Source organism: Cyprinus carpio, unplaced genomic scaffold, assembly GCF_018340385.1.
Source record: "Cyprinus carpio isolate SPL01 unplaced genomic scaffold, ASM1834038v1 S000006552, whole genome shotgun sequence".
Lineage (NCBI taxonomy): Eukaryota > Metazoa > Chordata > Actinopteri > Cypriniformes > Cyprinidae > Cyprinus > Cyprinus carpio.
The window spans coordinates 506,926-525,601 of record NW_024879215.1 but is presented as its reverse complement, the minus strand read 5'-3'; the positions used below and the strand labels follow the sequence as shown (position 1 = coordinate 525,601).

At 38.1% G+C, this 18,676-nt stretch overlaps 1 pseudogene; it reads left to right on the top strand.

The window, feature by feature from the left end:
• The first annotated feature begins 573 nt into the window (after positions 1–573).
• Positions 574–13,858, top strand: LOC122143989 (annotated as a pseudogene).
• Positions 13,859–18,676: the final 4,818 nt, after the last annotated feature.

The window sequence follows — 18,676 nt, the reverse complement described above, 5'->3', positions numbered from 1 at the left end:
ACATCCTTGCTGAATAAAAGTTTTGATTTCTTTCAAAAAAAGAAAGAATAAAAATTTACTGACCCCAAACTTATTTTGGTTAGATTGTTAGAAAAGAGTTCTATTTTAAATAAATGCTCTTCTTTTGAACTTCTTATTTAATCAAAGAATACCGGAAAAAAAGTATCACAAGTTTCCAAAACATCTGAAGCAGCACAACATTGATAATTCTAATAATAAATCATCATATTAGAATGATTTCTGAAGATCATGTGACACTGAAGAAAATTCAGCTTTGAAATCACAGGAATAAATTAAATTTTTTAATATATATTAAAATAGAAGGCAGTAATTTTAAATAGTAAAAACATTTCTCAACATTACTGATTTTACTGTATTACTGGTGTTTTTAATGCAGGCTTGGTGAGCAGAAGAGACTCCGGTAAAAAACATTACAAATCTTACTGTAGTGTATTAGAGAAGAGAGAGAGAGAGAGAGAGAGAGAGAGAGAGAGAAGAGAGAGAGAGAGAGAGAGAGAGAGAGAGAGAGAGAGAGATTTTCCTCTGCTGCTGTAATCTGAGGAGAGGCGTGACGTCAGCGGCGCGTCACCATCAGACGCTGTAATCAGTCTACGCGCGCGCGGTGATTCCCAGCAGCGCACCAGCGTTTATCTCTGCTCTGCTCGCGTCCCCTGCTCCTGCATCACGGCCAGGCTTTAGGACAGAAACAGCAGTCCGCTGGGAATCATGTCTGTCGCGGGACTGAAGAAGCAATTCCACAAAGCCACTCAGGTAAGGAGCGACACGGCCGCGAGATGCAGCGCTCGGTTTGCTGCAGTGCTACAGCAGACGAGCTCTGAATCCTGTGCGCATCTTCACGATGAACACTGTGTTCTGCTGCTGACAGAGTCACTCGTGCCATCCACACAGAATGAATGCGTGCTCAGTGCGCTTTTTTTCGTCAAGGTTTTATTAGCATCAATGAAATGAAAAGGCGTGTACATGAATATTCAAGATGCATAGATGAAAGTTGTTAAATAATAGCTCATATCCTTAAATTGACCTGGATGCCCTCTAAAGCAGTCGTGATCCTGGGACACTTCAAATCCAGGACGCTTTTAGCACCACTCAGGCTTTAGAGTCCAATAATGGATTGCCATTTAGTTTTCTCTTTCTATTTAAATTTGTTTCAATTATTGTAATATATCTTTAAGATATAAAATCAGTGCATTGCATATTGGGCCTTATATTCTGCTTAGACTTCATCATAAAGGATTTTCATATGTGTGTATACATAATCTATATATATATATATACACACACACACAGTATAGATGTAATTATTATTTTTTTATTTTTCAAGTATGAGAGCATTAAACCAGATTTAATCGCTGGTTGAGCGTGCTCTGGTGTCATCTCTCCCAGGTCTGTTATGTTCATCTAGTGTTCGTGTCACTTTGCATTAATACAGAAATGACATTGAACGCTGAGGGTTTGGCGGGTTAATACAAATTAGCACTTTTATAAGTAAGCAAATATAATAAGAACAGATTCACTGAATTAGGCCTATGATAACATTAAACAATACTTTAGGATTCAACATTACTGCAGAGTTTAATTCTGTGAAGTATTGCAGGTAGTCTGTTTGGTGTACTGTATCTAATGAATGTGCATTCAGCTGTTCTTTCAGTTAAACTCATTAAGTAACGCTGTTACATGCATCCCAACACTGTGTACAGTATACACTCATACAGATGTATTGTTTTGGAAATGTATGTTGCATGGTAAAGTTAGTCTTTGGTGTGTTGTTTAAAAACAGCTTGTAATACAAGTTCTACAATACAAGCTGACACGTCATGAATCAGTCTCTGTGTGTTATTTCAGCGGCATACTGTACTTTATAGTCTGGAGAAGTGTAACCCTTTTCTTTGGCTTCTAGCTGCTTATGCACCTCAGCGTCTGTCCTAGACATGGTCTCTATCACAGATTCTAGGTGTTGCTCCCTGCATTCTCGGCGAGCCAGTGGCTTTAAAATGATCATGGACAGTGTATTGTGTTGACTTTATCTTTATTAAAGAGTGCAATCTAGGATCTTTTAAAACCTAAAGGATGGAAATATATTCTGTCTTTTTTTCTCTTATGAGTATCAAATATTTATTTATTTTTTATTTTGTTTATTTGTACAGGGACAACGCACAACAAGTGTGTGCCAGAATTTATCTATAAAGCTATTTTTTGCATCTGCAGTCCCGGGCCGGATGTTGTTACAAAAATTTACAATATTAAGTGCCAAACAATATAATACATATAACCCCTACAATATCCACATCATACTACATTAAATTACAAATCCAAAAGAAAGTCACACATTGTTTAAAGAGGTCATGAAAAGTTTGTACATTAAACACACATCGGCAAATAATAAAAAAATTGTCAAAACATCAATAATTTATCATTTTTAATAAGATTACAGTGATGATAACTCCTTGGCTTTTTAGCTAAGATGTTTACAGCTTGTTTTTAAATATATATAATGTTTTTAACATAGTTTTACTTGTATGAGACCAACTTGTAGCACAGTAAGATCAATGAGGAAGGATCATTGTATCCAAAAAGAGTTTAACAGCAGACACAGATATCTGGTGCCTAATATTCCTGAAGATCATCAAACTTGCTCTAGTACTTTTAGAGACCTTTTTAATGTTTTATAGAATTTAAGTTGGAATCCATAATCATACCCAAATATTTAAAATGTTCAACGATATTTATTACCTCTTCTTTAACTAGAATATCTGGACAACGCTCATCAACTTTCTTGATCGAAAAAAAAACATTCCCCACAGTTTTACTCTCATTAAGAGTAAGGCAAGAATGACAGCCAATCTAAGACTTTGTTCAGTGCAGCAGTTAGTTTGATAGCAGCTTGTTCTTTTGTCTTAGCATAAGTATAAGCATCTGTATCATCTGCATACATCTGAACCTGGACTCTGGACAAACTGTAGGCAGATCATTAATGTATAAACTGAACAAAATTGGTCCAAGAATCGACCCCGTGTGGCGGGACCCCAATATTACAGTCAAGACAAATGGTGAGCATGCATCATTAATTCATGTACATTGTTTTCTTAAATTTAAGTATGACTCCATCCATGTTAATGTACCAGTAGAAAAATTAACCTTGATAATTTAGATAAAAGAACATTATGATTAACGGTACTCAAAAGCCTTTTTAAAAATCAAGGAAGACAGCACAAACAACACCTGCCCTATCAAGACTGGATTAATTTGTTTCACTTGACTTTACACATTATTACGTTCACGAGTTCACGCTTACATATGATTAGCTAAAGTATTATAATGCATATTTGGTGTGCTGTCTGGGAAAGGGCTCCGAGCTCGGGAATGGCCCGAACCTAGAGTAACCCCCAAAAGGCAATAGCGAAAGGACAGCCGCCAGACTAAGGACCCCCCCAAAATAGCATTGAGATCTGGCAGGGGCTGATATTTGGGAAGTCAGCTGGTTGGCAGGCCAGAAGAGTCTACGTACTCCGGTGGGAGTGACTTACACATTTGGAAAGGTAGGCCCTACCGGCTGCTGATACCGGACTACGTGATTTGGGGCCCCCGGTCGGGGAGGGCTCGAGCCGATGCTCAACGGGTAGCTCACAGCATTGGAACGATGAGCCCTACCGGCCGATGAGGGAGGAGCAGCGTGATTGAATAACCCGACCAGGAGGGCCCGAGTTGCCTTGACTGGAATAGGTCACGTAGTTGGCGTACGGGCCCTACTGGCTAATGAGCCCCTGCTAATCAGTGGGCAAAGTGCAAATGACTAACTGAGAGGGCCCATGAAGCCTCTCCGACTGGAGATCAAGACTCAGGACGACGTACGTGTTGGCCCTCACGGTTGGGTAGATAAACAGGATTTGGCCATCCGACAAGAGGACGCCAGCATCCGATGGGCGCTCAATACTCATGGCATGTGAAACTGATTAGTTTCTGATATTTGATAAGCCTTTCTGAAGACCCATCTTCCTAGAGTTTTGGATCTGGAGAGGCCCTTTTTGGGCTGCTGATGTGTTGCTACCCCGATGGGAAAAGAGTGGCTAGAGAAATTTCCAGAAAGGTTAAAGTTGTTGTGGCCGCCCGCGAGGCTGTCGCCGACGTCCAACGGGAGCTCAATACTCACGGCATCGGACGGGTAAGCTTTGCCGGTAGTCAGACCAAAAGGCCAAGACTGCTTGACTGGGAGGGCTCTTGCAGCATTCGACGGGAGTTCAATACACACTGCACGGACTGGTTTTGTATTTTTTTTTTTGGAACTTTTCAAAGTTATAAGATGTTAAAAAGACATGCATTTTTCCTCTTAACCACACAAGACGAAGAAAGTATTGAAAAAGCTAGCCAGACGGCAGTATGCTAGAGACTTGGAGAGAGAGAGGGCTAGACTGATGTATAATGGCAAAAGGTGCAAACCGAATGCTGATAAACCGTCAGTGGATAGAGGTGAGTCAGCTGTATTTATACCATAGTGTTGATTAACGTAAGTGCGCTCCACCTGTGCTAATTAGGCTAGTATCTGACACCTCCTCCCGAACCTTGTTAATAAAACATCATTAAGTGCTGAAATATCCTTCTATCATCGGCTGACCCTGATTTAAGAGCTATTTTTATTATTCTGCTTCTTTCTAGAAAAAGTGACATTTTTACTAAACCTTTGATCTTATTAATTGTTACCATTAAACATTCAGAGGCAGCTTCTGAATTATCTGTAGACAGAGTCTCATTCCAATCTAGTTTTTTAGATTCCTCTTCAAATTTGTTTTTAAGTCTGTTTGGTATAATATTTGGCACATTTTCCTTTTCTTGTCGATATAAAAACCTGTGTTTTGTTAATTTTCTTACCACTAATTTAAGATTATGATCTGATAGCCCTGTTAATAAATTTATTGACTTAGTTATTCTTTCTGGTTTGTTGCTAAATATTAAATCATTTGACAATTGATAAATGACTTCTCATTCCAATTTATATTAAAGTCTCCAACCAAAATTAACTCTTTATTTCGATCAAACCCCTTCAAAAGATTTCTCATATTTCTCAGATGATCATAGAAAATACTATTTGATGAAGGAGGTCTATATATGCCCATTACAGTAAATGTCATACATGGAGATAAAACAATTGTTACAGCAATATATTCTATATCCACTGAAGTACTGAATTCAATTTCCTTATATTTAATGCAGTCCTTCACATACATAAGCAGTCCACCACCTTTTCCAAATTTGTGATCCTTTCTGAAGACTTTATATCGCGGGACACCAGATATTGCAGTGTTTGGTGATGTTTCTGACAAGCAAAGCAAATCAAAGTTGGAATTTGTAAGTACCTGTTCCAGTTGTTCAGTTTTTTTTTTGAGGTGATTCTTATGTTTTTTTGTTGTATAATTAATAATTTTTTGTTTTTTTGATGATGAATTAAAAGTTTCTCATGATTTGCTGTTTTAAACAGAAAATCCTCCAAAAGGCTGTGCGTCGTCTATATTAAAATTAGGTCCTGGATTTTGATGAATGTCACTCACCAGAAGAAGAGTAAGGCTAAATAACTGATCGTTCTCCGGAACAATTGAGATGGTTTTCTTCTCTCGATAGATTGTAAGTGCTTTGTTGGAAGAGTCACTTTTCCGTCGTTTAATACCACATTGAAAGAAGTGAATTGGCTGCATAAATCAAAGGTAGTAACAACAACTTGTGTGTCTGTCCACTGCTGATATATGTTTGTTTCCCAGCAGCAGTGTAATGATAGAAACAAAAGGATAGCAGTATAGCCAATAACAATCATTTTCTGTGTCCAATGGGGAGAATTTTGCCATTGATTGAATCTAGTTTTGAAATCAAAGTGATCAGTTTTTAGTTTAAAATTGGCAGCGTTTACACCTGCAGCTCCTGCCCTGCCGTCAGCGTGCGCCGCCTTTATTTCGTATCTGTCTGTGGTTTATTCGTTTGGTGTGTGGTATTGTGGTGTATTATATCCTGTCTTTGGACAGGTGCAGATTTATGTTCAACATCATTGCTAAAATATCTGTGCCGTGTTTCTGAGCATCCCTGCATGGACAGACATGAAGGCAGCAGGGTTGAATGTTTTCTAGTGTTTAACAGGTGAACTTGTATTCAGGACCTGATCTCCAGATTGGCAGAAAGTTAAAGGGATGAGAAAGAAAGGTGTTGGACAACACTGGTGGCATTGTGGATGTTGTTGTTGTTTTTAAGAGAGAATTGATCATTTGATAGTTTGAAAGTGCTTTTATCCTTATGAACAGATATATGATTATTATTGTGGCTGTCCTCTTGCTCATAGGCATGTTTTTTGTTGTTGTTGTTGTTGTTGGTGGTGGTGGTCCCTTGTTGGATTTTATCCAAAAAAAAGTAATATGTAAAAAACACACACACAACACACCAAACACACACACACACACACACACACACACACACACACACACACACACACACACACAATAATAAGAGCCCAAGAGATGTTCATCCCTCTCTGCCAGGCTGACAGTCACAAATCAAGGCAGGACATCCTCCCCGTACCTCCTTCATTCGTCCATCTCTCTGTTCTGTTTATAAGCGGTTAATCTCCGGTGGTTGTAATCCAGAAGGCCTGACTGGAGGGTGGGGGGGGGTGCTCTTCTCCGTGTGCTGCTGTCACATTGGGTTTCATGTGACTGCTATCCATCTTGTCATTAGCACAACACTTCCTTTCAGTGCTTCGTCTGTTGTCTGTCTGAGCCTGGTTTCTCCCAAGGGTTTTTTTTCTTCATTTCTGTCACTGATGGAGTTCTGGTTCCTTTGGCTTGTTTAGTTGTGGACGCTTGACTGATTGCACAGACACCATTGAAGAGAACTAAACCGGATGATGACAAACACTAAATCATCAATGAACTGACTTTAGCTGGAAAAATGACTTTGTTTTGTCCATTATTGACACACTGTTGCTCTGTTTAACACTGTAAAGCTGCTTTGACACAATCAGTGTTGTATAAGAGCGCTGTAGAAATAAAGCTGCCGTGACAGCAGGGTTTTATTGCTCGTTATTGCTCGTGTTTTATTTTCTTTCCCTTGAGCCTACTTTAACTGTGCAAAGTCATCCATAAAGCTTAAGATGCTAAAAAAGGTTTAATAGTAATTTAACATAGACGCTGGAACATATATTACCATTTTATAACTGCCAGCACATTAGAACATTCTGGAATAAGATTTTTGAGGTTGAATCAGTGTACTGTACAGCTGTATACTTGATAATCAACATTTATCAAATAACCTTTGAATTAAAACAAAGATTGAATTTTATTACCTTAACCAACGTTCATTTTCATTCCTTTAACACCAGACTAAGATTAATGATGAATTAGGCCAGTAATCATTTTAAATACGAGACTGTCATCCATCTGTATCTTGATTTCTGTTCATTTCGTTTTAATGAAGTGCCGCGGGGTCATCAGAGATTAAACCCCTCGCTATATGCTTTCAGCTGAAAATGAATTCACTCATTCATTATTGAACTGTCAGATCTCACTGGGAAATTCATTGACAGGTTCACCTAAATGATCAATCATCTTTTATACTAAAGTGACGCTCATTGCTTAATCAATCTGATTTCAGATGTTTGTAGTTAAAGTGAACTGTTCATTTAATTGAATTGTGAAAGCGCTTTTAAGGTGTTTTTGATTGCACGATAACTGCATATTTTATACATTTCATTTGTAAATAATATTGTTATGCTCTTGTTGATGTTGATTTTTTATGTGACTGTCACTGTCACACTTCTTTAGGTTTACAAGTAATATTGTCCCTGTTGAGTAAACACTAACAGAAATTAAAGGATTTCATGCTTGGACTTGGGCTCATGTCTTTTGAAATGTGTTGAGTTTCAAATTCAAATTAGTATTTGATTCACTACTGAGTGCTGTTACTAGGGGTCGACCGATATGTGTCTTTCAGGGCTGATATCGATTATTACAGATCAATTAGACCGATAACCGATATTTTGAACTGATATATATGTCTGATGTTAAGATGAAAATTAATGTAAAAAAAATTAAGAATAACAAGGCCTCTGACAAAAACTTTCTTTAAATGCTTTTAAATTATTTTATCGGTTTTGAAAATGACCGATTAACAAAATAAAGCTTAATATCGGCACCGATAATCGGTCGACCCCTAGCTTTTACAAAACATTACTTTCTTTTTGCTCATTTTTTGTATTGGCTGTTTCACCTACGCAGGGAGCTTCTTCTGAACAACATGCTTGCTTTTTTTTCCTCCAGGTGACTTGCATTGCATTCAGTGTATTTGATCATTTTAATGCATTCCCAGGCAATCGAACCCATAACCTTGATGCTGATAGCATTCTGCTGTCTGAACTACAGGAACGCTACAGAATTGTTTAAATTGTGATGAGCATTCAGTCACCCCAAACTAATGCTTTCAACTATGTGTTAACAAGCAATTATAAGTGTCTTTGAATTGTGATTTTTTTTTTTATTGAATTTCACTAGGGAACAAAATTTGAAAAAAAAAAAACCCATAAAACTGTTTTGTCTTATTTTGCAGAAAAGTTAGTGAGAAGGTCGGAGGGGCAGAGGGAACCAATTAGATGAAGACTTTTTGGAAATGGAAAAGGTAAGTTTCTATACTAGATATTAATTAGAAGTTTCTACTTTTGGAAGGCCATTTAAAGAAATGCAATTGTAGTTTAGCACAACCTAATTAAGTGAGAATATATTGAGTTGTGTTTTATAAGTGTGTATTTATAACGATAGTTAAAACAGTGGGATGGATGACAGAATAAAGGAATGAGCAGCCACTGGGGTCTGTGTTTAATTATTTCATAACATTCATTCTTCACTTCCCATCTTTACTGTTTCACAGAGAGTTGACGTCACCACAAGGGCAGTGATGGACGTTATGACCAAGACCACGGAGTACCTGCAGCCCAATCCGGGTAAATGTTATGAATGATTTAGTTTTTAATAGTTTATGATGAAAATCTCATTCATTCTTTTGTTTATTAGCAACTCGTGCCAAAATGAGTATGATGAGCTCCATGTCTAAAATCCGTGGAGGGGATAAAGGTCCCGGCTACACGCAGACCGAAGCCGTCCTGGCAGAGTCCATGCAGAAGTTCGGCCGGGAACTCAGTGAGGAGTCCAGCGTTTGGTATGAAGACACATCCCACACACAGCACACTATAACACACCTTATTCCACAATAATGAGCTTTGTCTGGCGTTTATCAGCAAGCTCTCTTTTGACTTCATGCTTGCTTAGTTTGCAGTGTGTGTGTGGACCATCATTCCTGCTATAATTCATCAGTTTGAGTGGGAATCAAGGGAAGAAGAGCAATTAGACAACATTAAGATAAAGAGGCACTCTCTGTTTCAGCTGAGATGAGTAATGTGCTCTCTCAGTCACAGAATCAGACCGCTGCTTTTTACATGACGTGTTTCTCATTATAAATTATGATACTGCTTCGTTTGTTGGTCGGCTGTGTCGGTCGACCTACTCAGAGCTATTTTAAGTTTATATTTAAAATGCAACCCTCAAAACCAGATGAGATTCCCTCTCGCATCAGCACAAACATTTTTATTTTGCATGCAATCAAGCATTTAATGCGGCTGGCTGAAATGATTTGCAAGGGTTATCAATGACCCACAACCACAATCCAGACTGTCGGACAATGTAGTTGCATGAACAACGAAGCACGATAAATCAAATACTTCTGCTTCTAATAAATGAAGCCGTCTATGATGCGAGAGAGAGAGCATCAGTTATATTCATGCATGGAGAGAACAGCTTTAAACAGAGCAACAGAACCAGATGCATGCTCCCACTCTCCCATTATAATCACGTCATCTGTCTGTATTCCAAACACTTACCACAGCGGTTTAGTCTTCTGTGCACATTGCTTGCCTGCACACAATTAAATTTCATTTAATTACTTGAGTAATCAAATTACAAAAGGATTTTCAATTCATAAACTCATGAGACGAAGCTTCGGGATATGCAAATCACATCATCACTGATTGGTTCAAACTGACAAACTGCTTGCAACATATGCAAATATCAAATGGTGCTCCAATCAGCAGAAAGATTCGAATGTTAACACACTGGAAGTTTTTAGACACTTGAAAAATAAATATGTAGGAAACGGCTCTGATTACTGATACCAGATCATTTTATTTATGTTGGATTTGCATTAGTGTATGGATACACTTAAAACGACTTCATTCGGTACGTGGAGTTCTCACTGATTTGCCCTTAAAAATATAGAGATGTTATAGAGATATGTTGTGTTTTGCAGGTCTGGCTCTGATCGATGCTGGAGAAGCCATGCGAGAGCTTGCTGAAGTCAAAGATGCTCTAGACATGGAGGTCAAGCAAAACTTTATCGATCCCCTGCAGAATTTGCATGATAAAGACTTGAAAGAAATCCAGGTGAGATATAAGAAATCCCTGCATTGAAACCCTCCAGAAACCAGTGCACTTGACAAGACGCGGTTTTTTACCCCTCCGGTCCTCTAAAAACGCTTGCTCTTGTGACCTGTTTAAGAGGACATTCAGTTCCTTGTCCATGCAGCATTTGAGTCGTCTTCACTAACCTCCCACGTAAATGCTCTGAAAATAGCGCTGTTTAAATGAGATCACTGTCTTGGCTTATCGTTAATTGTGGCTATTTCCACTCGTGGGAAGCGTTAGTGTCACTGATCATTTCAGTTGGCCCTTAACAGTTTCAGAGGCACGTTTCATGAGCGAGCTGGATGACGGATGGGGCTGTTAAAAACTATACTGGAAGAGTAAAAGAGTAAATCTGTAGAAACTTTCTCTGTGTTGTGACAGCACCACCTGAAGAAGCTGCAGGGGCGACGGCTGGACTTTGACTATAAGAAGAAGAGGCAAGGAAAGGTCACAGAAGATGAGCTCAAGCAGGCCTTGGAGAAGTTTGATGACTCAAAGGAGATTGCCGAACAAAGCATGTTTAAACTTCTGGAGAGCGATGTAAGATCCGTGAGCTGTTCTCCATCCATTTCATCCCTCCGTAGAGTTTCATTGCACTTGATCTGTCTTTCTCACTAGTATCGCCAGATTAAACCCGCAGCACTCCACATATTAACATCGTCATAATGCAGCGATTACATGAGCTTCACGCCGCTGCCGTCAGTGCCTCGAAGCGTGCATGGAAATGTAGCAGCTGATAAGCGATCAGTTTGTGTTGATGTGCGCTAGTTGTTGATGTTCTGACGGTGTTTCTGCAGATTGAACAAGTGAGTCAGCTTTCTGCTCTGGTCCAAGCTCAGGTCAACTATCACAGACAGGCCGCGGAGATCCTTCAGCAGCTCTCCAGCAAACTAGAGGACAGGTCTGTGGAAGATCGGCCTTCTCACAAAAATAAATAAATGCAACTCCAGGCATTCATTCTTTTTAAAAAGCTAAAAGTATGTTCGTGACAATTCATTTCACTGTCCATTCATGTAATTGCTTATGCAAACTGAGAAAGAGTGAGAAACTATTTTGATTTGTATTAGTTTGACAGTTGCATACACAAGATTTCAGTAGCGATGACTCCTTTTCTCTAAACTCTGCCCAAAACACACACAGGACATGTTCAAACCTATTTGAACTATTAACAAAATTGGGTTTTTGATTCATAACGCTACACAAAAACCACCAAATGATGAACTCTTACACAAGCCCATTACGCATGGATGCGTCACATGTAAAACACCAGAGGGCCGTGTAGAAGTGTTTGTGCACATGTTGTAACTGATGAACCGGTGTGGCGTTTCCAAACCAAACACGAGCTGAAGAGTCTGAAGATCAGACGCTCGGAGGAACTAAAATGATTCTTTAAAAAAGAAATCCCAGTAATGATGTTAAAATGTATTTTCTGTGACTGATTGCCTCTGCTTTTAAAGCATCTTGCTATTAATTATGAAAATGTAATCAAATGTATTGCATGATATAACGTTTAATAAAATATTTGTAATTAATCACACACAGGCCAATCAATACTGGCTGAGAAAATCCTACAAATGAAGACAATTCTCATGATTGTGGAAGAGGAAACACTGAATATATAGTCATTAAATATGCTTTGCATCAGTCTTCCTCAGAGAAAGAACAAATGATTTCTTTTACATGTGTTCAGTGATTCATTTTAAGAAATTTTAATTTTGTCACATCATTTTGAATATACATGTATACGGAATTATCAGCCGATTTGTTTTTATCATATATCCTTGTTTCTCTTATCTTAAATTATGTATTTATGTATGTCTGTATGTTTGCAGAATCAGAGAGACTTCTTGTAAGCCGAGAAGAGACTATGTCCCCAAACCGCGCACCTCGGTGGACTTCAGTGAGAATCACAACGGCAGCATCGCTCACAGCGGCCCGTCCAGATCACCAGGTTTATAACAGGAGTTTAAATCTTTGCAGTGGAGGATTTCACTTTCCTGGCCTGCTGTAAACAATCCTGTTTTGTCCCGTTTCAGCTCCGATGGACCAGCCTTGCTGTCGGGCGCTGTATGATTTCGACCCTGAGAACAAGGGTGAGCTGGCCTTCAAGGAAGGAGACGTCATCACCTTAACTAGCAAGATTGACGAGAACTGGTATGAAGGAGCGGTCAGCGGGCACTCTGGCTTCTTCCCTGTCAACTATGTAGATATCCTGGTAGATTTACCCCACTAAGTCCAATGCATGACCAATCCAAACCCTTCTTCTGCTAACCAAACCTAACCTAGCCGCACAAAACAGCCGCTCTGCTGTGGGGTTTGCACATTGGAAAACCTTTCGAGTGCCCTTCAGTAGATATCATTCCTGAATGCCACCACTGTGTTGATTTATTTCTTGTATGTGATTTTTCCCGAGGTTGATCTGGCCTCTGCGTTGCCTGCTGCTATGACTCCTGTACGAGTTTCAGTTTTGCCTGTTTCCGTTTGCAACAAGCCATGCATTTCTCTCTTCATTATTGCAAAAATATAAAAATGACTAAATTATTTTGGTATTAATTTCTTAGCATAATGTATTTATTAAAAAAAAAAGTATTTGAAGGACAATGGATGTCAAGTTGATGTGAAGTATTAAAAGTGAGTTTTATTTTTATTTAATTTTTTTTAAACTGCATTAATTGCTAAACAAATATGCTTTCTCATCTTTCCTGTTCATAGTGTGAAATATTCCGATGTCCTGCAACAAACTTTAGCCTTCAAGTGATGTTAGGTTGGACTATTGAAATCAGTGAATATTTGAAGAAAAACGAGATGAAAGTTAAGTGAATCGTTTGTGTGTTACAGTTTATCATCTGTCTGTCATGTACATGATGGATGCTGAACTGCTCACTAAAATTCAACTCTAAATGCTTTCATGAAGTCGTGTGTGTGTGTGTGTGTACATATATATTACTATAAATATGCCTGAGTGTGTTATCTGAACCCATGAAACTCTGCATATCAATGTATTTGCCTGATGTCTGATTTAAGGCGAGAAATAATTCCTGACTCTGAATGATGTTTACTTTTGGCCTAAAATTTCCACAGGCAGGCTCAGATGATTAGTTCTTAATATTCGTGTCTTTATTTGTTTTTATCAGCTCAGAGAGCCCCTTTATATTTAAATAAATCATATCTCGTATCGTCAGGACATGTCGTGCTGTTATCCTCTGTGTGTGTGTAGTCATGTAACTCTTTTGGATCAGTGTTGAAGTGTTTATCTCTGGAGTGCTGGCGAGTGTTTATCTTCATACACTCATCTGAATCAATCATAGGCTTGTACTGAGAACAAACTGTGCTACTACAATAAAAACCCGTTTACTGGTGCTGTGTGGAGTGTGGTTTTGTTTGACAGCCAGCAGGTGACGCTGCCACAACACCCACTGAACAATTCCCCTTTCACCTCAGAATCAGGCCGAAATCAGATCTTCCTCAATATTTCTATGTGAGTTTCATTTTTATCAAGGTTTTCTTCCATTCCTACTAAAGGGTCAGAGGTCAAGACGACCTTCATGTTATCATGTGACACCATCTACATTAGAAATGTCTTCTGCTAACAACATCACAGTGATTCGTTATGGAAGTATTATTACTACTTTTTATCATATCAATTATAGTTATAATAATAACGACGCTAGATTTGAAAGCAGATGGCCAGCTGTGGTGATTTCCATGTTTGTTGTCTTTGGTGTGTGAAGCTATTAATAGCACTGACCAAGAGCTTGCATCTCCACGCTGGCACGCCAGGGATGTGTCTCTTCATCCTCCAACTGTACTTACAGTCAGCGAGGCGTATCACACACACCCTGCGCTCGCACACGGCCCAGACTCCTGCGTGTCAGCAAACACACCGAAGACTAACAGTGTGCACTGCAGAAACTGTGACCGAAAGCACATATTTGTATTTCATGTCTGAAATTGGTCTTTGGTGTGTACGTGTATCAATCATTATCACGCAGGAAAATGTAATGTTTGTAGATAAGACGGATTTTCCCAGACAAGTGGCTTGTATATCTGGCATGTATATTTACATTGATGCATATAATGTATTGTATGCATTAAGTTATAACATGTTTGTGTTAATATGAAGCAGAATTTCTCAGTACTGCCACACTTTAGATTGTTTGGCGAATTTCGATTTTAACTAACTAGTAACTCTGACTTCAAACTCCTAAATAAACTCCTATAAACAATAAACTCAATAGTTAGTAAGGTAGTTGTTAAGTTTAGGTATGGGGTTTAGGATTAAAGGATCTAAAATATGCTCATGCAGAATATTAAGGCAATAAATAAGTACTGAAAAAACTGCCACTAGTCATATGCATGCTAATAACCGGTTAATACTGAGCCTGTGCCAATCTCATCTCTCCCGCCGAAGTTTCATAATGAACAAAAATATTCTGGTAATGTAAACATCAACGCATTAATGTTAACTAATAGTTATTACATAATGATTATAAAACAGATCGTTCCAGTCCTTGATTCTGATTGGTTGAGCTTCGTTCGAAGCTGTTGTAAATTACAAAGTAACAAACACCTTTGTTTATGTTTGTGTGTTGCTCGGCAACCACTTTGTTGCAACCACAAGTGTTTCTGAGGAACTGCATTGTTTGCTGGAAGAATACTGTTTTTATTAATATCATCACACTTTATTTGCTCTGTTTTATTTTGTGAAGCTTTACTACGTATATGGAATAACCGTTCTATAAAAGCAATAATCCCTGTGAAGCCGTGGTTTACAGTGAATTTATAACGGCTAAGGACACTTCACATCGTGCCTAGCAACGGCCCCTAGCTGTTATAAATTCACTGTAAACCACGGATTATTGCTTTAATGAATCATTGTTAACGTTAGTTAATAAAAAATTCAACTGTTCATTATCAGTTATGTTGCTCCATTAAATAATATTAACAGATATAACTTTTGATTTTAAAAGAGCACAGGTAACACTTAGTTTAGGGATCAATTCTCACTATTAACTAGATGCTTATTAGCACATATCCTGCATGAGTATATTCTACATCCCTAATCAGACCCCATAACTAAACTTAACTACCTTACTAACTATTAATATGCAGCAAATTAGGAGTTTATTAAGGCAAAAGTCATAGTTAATGATTTGTTAATAGTGAGAATTGAACCTTAAAATAAAGTGTGATCAGAGCATAATGTTGGAATTAACTAATTAATAAATGCCTCAGAAGTGTTTTTCATTGTTAATAATGAAAGTATATGATGTTTATACTGTTTTAAATTCCTGGTAATGTTACTTGTGCTACCAGTATTTTTACATCTCATATAACAAAAGGTCTCTGAAGTTGTGATTTGCACCATTGCTTTGCCAAAGCAACTGCAGTCAACATTTTTATGATGAACAAGTGCATATTTATCAAATTGCAAAACGCTGGTACTCACAAAAATCACAACATTTCCCCCCCGACCTCTCTTAGTTATTGACAGAAGAGCATATTGCTTTATTTTAGTAATAACTATCCTGCATGACTGTAAATCTCTCTTAGACATCAGTCCTGTGAAAATAAACAAATAAATTAATTAGCACACATGCAAATGAATAAGGGCTCACGATTGGCTGAATGTCAGAAATATGTGCTGCTTGCAGCGTGAGTCAGTGTTTTGGCCGATGCAGGACTGTGTTTGCCTGTGTTCTTACATGTTCAGCTCCTCACATACTTTCTCTCTTGAGCTGCAGGCTGAGCTCTCATCACCAAGAGAGGCCTGATAATTCCTCGTCTTTCAGCTCGCCTCAAAAGAGTTTGTGATTGGAGATGACAAACGAGGCGGTAAGACAGGTCCGACTGCAACAAGCTCAGGTTTGCTCTCATGACTGTTACAGTCTCAGTGCAACAATCACTTCCAGTGAAGTTTGTCAGAAACTTGCATCTTCCAGTAAAATGACTCAATCGCTGTATTATCGGTCTTATATGTTTTTGCCTGAAAAATATTTTAAACAGCCTAATATTTGAAATAAATAAATATAATAATGACGTAGGAGACATGAGAATCAGAGACATATAAAACAATGATGACATGATCTCTAATTACTGGAGCTGTCCGTCTGTAAATCACAAGCAGTGCCAGGTAAGAGTTAAACTGGACGGAGTGAAGGGCAGAGCTGGCAGAAGGAAAGGTGAGGCCGAGAAAGTGCTCTCAGTGAGGTCCTGGAGGATCAGCATCCCAGCAGCAATATTACAACACAGTCATCATACAATTACATTCAATATAATCGTATTTCATTTATGACTGGTATGTAACTCACAAATATATAGAAACATTTTAATATATCATAAAATGATTAGGATATTTTCTGAATGTTGTATAAAATGTGTGATGGGAAAATATTTTATATTTTATAACTATTTGAAGGTTTATTAGGTCTAAGGTGTGTGTGTGTGTGTGTGTGTGTACATGTACTAACATTTGGAGCTGAATGTGTTTAAAGTCTGCATTTACTTGATAAAATAAGTTCTTAAAAATACAGTAAAACGGTAATATTGTGAAATATTATTACAATTTTAAAACAACTGTTTTCTGTGTGAATCTCTGTTAAAGTGTAATGTATTTCTGTGATGTGCAGCTGTATTTTCAGCATCATTACTCCAGTCTTCAGTGTCACATGATCTTCAGAAATCATTCTAATATGATGATTTGCTGCTCAAGACAAACATTCTGATTATTATCATATGTTGAAACAGTTATGTGCACAACAGTTTGTGGAAACTGTGATTTTTTTTAAGGATTCTTTAATATATATATATATATATATATATATATATATATATATATATATGTATATATAGTCACTAGATTAATTAATGCAAGCTGAGTAAAATAAATAAAATTAATTTCTTAAAAATAATTTTTAAAAATACAAATAATATATATATATATATATCTTACTGACCTAACCTTTTGAACGGTAGTGTGTATATATAGCAAAGAAAATATATATCCTCCTCAGTATAAAACATTATTGCTAAAAATGTTCTCCAGGTATTGGGTGATAACCTTCATTACATATTATGTACACTTGTGCAGCATAATAAGGCTGAATATGATTGACAGATATGCAGTGGGGATGAGTGAGAGGCATGAAGTAATTATAGATTAAACAAAATTAGGTCAACAGGAGATGACTGCGTAAAGTCAAGTCAACATCTTTATTCATATAGCGCTTTAACAAAAAAAGATTGCGTCAAAGCAACTGAACAAACATTAATTGAGGCAAAAACAGTGTCAATAATGCAAAATGACAGTTAAAGGCAGTTTCATCATTGAATTCAGCGATGTCATCATACAGCTCAGTTCAGTTTAAATAGTATCTGTGCAATAAATTTGCAATCAAGTCACGATATCGCTGTAAATGAAGTGTCCCCAACTAAGGCAAGCCAGAGTCGACAGCGGCAAGGAACCAAAAACTCCATCAGTGCAAGAGAATGGAGAAAAAACCTTGGGAAAAAACCAGCCTCAGTTGGGGGGCCAGTTCTCCTCTGACCAGACGAAACCAGCAGTTCAATTCCAGGCTGCAGCAAAGTCAGATTGTGCAGAAGAATTCATCTGTTATCCTGTGGTCCTTTCCCGGTGGTCGTCTGAAACAAGGTCTTTTACAGGGGATCTGTCTCTGGGCTCTAGTCTGGTCTCCGCTGTAGGGCTGTAGAGGTCCTTTCTAGGTTGCTAATCCAACCATCTGGCTGGATACAGTACTGGATCCGGGTGGACTGCAGTTGACTCCTGACTTGGATACAGACTGGATCTGGTGGCTACGGTGACCTCGGAATAAGAGAGAAACAGACTAATATGAGTGTAGATGCCCATTCTATCTAACGATGTAGCAAGTACATCGGGGTGTTATGGGAAGTCGTTCCCGGTTCCGGTTTCAGATTAATGCAGCCCTAAAAAATCCTTTAACGGATGTTGGATATATAATAGAAGTGTATTAGTATGTTATGTGTAAGCCAGGTTAAAGAGATGGGTCCTTTAATCTAGATTTAAGACTGCAAGAGTGTGTCTGCCTCCCGAACGTAATGTTAGGTAGGTTATTCCAGAGTTTGGGCGCTAAATAGGAGAAGGATCTGCCGCCGCCAGTTTGACTTTGATATTCTAGGTATTATCAAATTGCCAGAGT